The sequence below is a fragment of the Tupaia chinensis genome, unplaced genomic scaffold (assembly GCF_000334495.1).
Source record: "Tupaia chinensis unplaced genomic scaffold, TupChi_1.0 Scaffold000117_2, whole genome shotgun sequence".
NCBI lineage: Eukaryota > Metazoa > Chordata > Mammalia > Scandentia > Tupaiidae > Tupaia > Tupaia belangeri.
The window spans coordinates 5,660,904-5,663,654 of NW_006159583.1; positions in this window are offsets into that span (position 1 = coordinate 5,660,904).

Genomic DNA, 2,751 nt, shown 5'->3' on the forward strand with positions numbered 1-2,751 from the left:
TTGGCCATGTGGGATCCAGCCACCTTAACCACTATACCATCTGCTGACCCTCCTATGATTCTTGTATTTCTAGCCACATCTATTTCTGTTGTGATAAATACAAGTAGAGGCTTAGCAGAAAGTGATAGACTGTAACTATCGACAATCTCAAAGAGCTGTTAGGAAAAATGTTTTACTTCAGGAATCCAAGGAGCCAGAGTTTCAGGGGCCAGAATCCAAGGAAATGAGAATAGCAGAGCCTGGGTGTGGCACGCTGTGCGGGTTTTGCCTTCCAGGTGTTTTGCGATGTCTAAGCTGCTCTGTGGCTGGAACCTGAGAAACAAAAAAGAATGCAGTTGCTAAGAAGCTAAGCAGAGGTTTGCAGTCTCACAAAGCTGGGGAGGTAAAATGTGGAGTTCAAGGGCTCCCACAGGGGAAGGACCCAGACAGCACCACGAAATTTCAGTAGAGACCTCTTGGAGGAAGGGAAACTCAGAAACAGACTGGCCTCACAAAGTCTGAAATCCAAATTGGACATATCACAGTCCCTGATCTGCTTCTACTCTGCCAGGCAGAGGAAAGGGAAACTCCCTTTGGGGTAAAACGACAACAACAAAAACATAATTCAGAAGCTCTACAATAATTTTTCACACTCATTTACGTGCACTCAATAAAAATAACACTGCATTTCATAAGATAGGGTCAAATAATGGTAGACAAAAGAGGAAGAAAGACCCTCAGGTAATTTTGATGCAGGAACTAAGAGATACGGTTCTTTAAAACGAATTTCACCAGGAAACTGACATTTATAAGAAATACAATACTAAAATCAAGAGCACTATTATGGTCTAACAGTAGATTACGAACTACAAAAGAGGATTAGTAAACTAAATATAGATTAAGAAAAAAATTCTAGAGAAGAGCCCTGAGGAAAAAAATTTGGAAAACAGAGAAAACAGTGTGAGTTATACAAGGCATAATGAAAATGTCTAAAAGAAGTGACATATGGATTCCAAAGGTATAGAGTGGGATGAACCAAGTAGACACAGTATTTGAGAATAGATATGGTGGATACATTAAAGAAAAAAACTGATTAAAGGCATGTAGATCAACTAGATATATGGGATAATCACACATGCTGCTAATGTCTTGTTTGAATTAAGATACAATTACATGGGGACAGCAGACGGCATAGTGTTCACATCACTGGACTCTCACGTAGTCAAACATGGTTCAAGTCCCAGACCCAGTGGCTTAAAACTCACACCAGGCACGTGTGTGTGTTTTACCAAAATCCCAGGAGGAGACTGGAGGAGAAGCAACTGCAGCATGGCTATCCCCCAGGGAGGGTGATTTTTCGTTTTCGATCTTTCTGTCACTGCCTGTCTTTCTGTGAGCACATGTGCCCTATGGCAACAATCTCTTCTTCTCAAAAACACAAAAACAAAAACAAACACAATGCAACAAGAAAAATCAGTTACATGTTTTACACACTTGATTCTGTGCCCTGTGATTTATAGGAGCTACATATAGGGCTTTTTGGATTTTCTATTATTTATTTATGATTTCTGGTAGCACATACCTGTACAGTAGACAGATAAAAAGCTGTAAAGTAAGCACTGCGGGCCAGCCCTGTAGTGCAGTGGTAGACTTGGTGCACTGGAAGCCACACCCACAGGGCTGGCTGCAGCCGGAGTCCTGGCCCTGGTGTCCTGAGAACATGCTGAGTGTGTGTGTGTACATGCTCCAAATTCTCATGAGATGAGCGCTTTTTTCTCTCTTTCTTTCTCTCTGTCTGGTGAGCACACACAAACACTCTGGTAAAAACTATAAAAACTATTACCAAAACACTAAGAAAACTGGCGTGAAATATAACTTGGATGCTCTGAAGTCACGGTGATTTCAGAAATACCCAGTGACATGAGGCAGTGTGAAAGAGAACTGCATGCATACCTTGAAAAGCCATATTGTGTGCTATGGGGATGTATCACAATGAAATATGAATAAAACATGATAAAAAAAAGAGAATAGTGGAATGTTTTCCATTTCCTGGACAGACACAGAATAATTAGCAGGAGGCTGAGGATAGAGGGACATTGGAAGGAGGGAGAGAACACTAGAAAGAAAACTTGGATTGAAAAAAACTCTTTATTTCTTTCCATTCTCAAAGGGTACGTGCACTAGATAGAGAGAGAGTCTCAGTGAGACACCGTCGTATCACAATCCTCCTCCATCTCTCCATCCTGCTGGCATCTGGGGCACACATGCGCAAGTGCATGGCAGGTTTACCTGAGTCAGTCCTCAAGTAACATCGACAGGATGGAGAGAGAGAGGGAAAAACTTGTGTCGTGACCCTGTTCCACTAGTGAGCACTTTCTCCCTTTGTCTTACTCATGGAGATATGTTTTTAGTTGCATAGGTGCCCACCTGAGGTGTTTCCATCCTGCTGGCATCTGGGGCACACATGCGCAAGTGCATGGCAGGTTTACCTGAGTCAGTCCTCAAGTAACATCGACAGGATGGAGAGAGAGAGGGAAAAACTTGTGTCGTGACCCTGTTCCACTAGTGAGCACTTTCTCCCTTTGTCTTACTCATGGAGATATGTTTTTAGTTGCATAGGTGCCCACCTGAGGTGTTTTTTTATAACTTTTTTTTTTTTTGAGAGATTTTCACTATAGGACGCGTGCGCTCGCCAGACAGACAGAGAGAGACATAGAGACAGAAAGCAAGAAATCACCCCCCAGGGGGGATAGTCACGCCGCAATCCCCTCT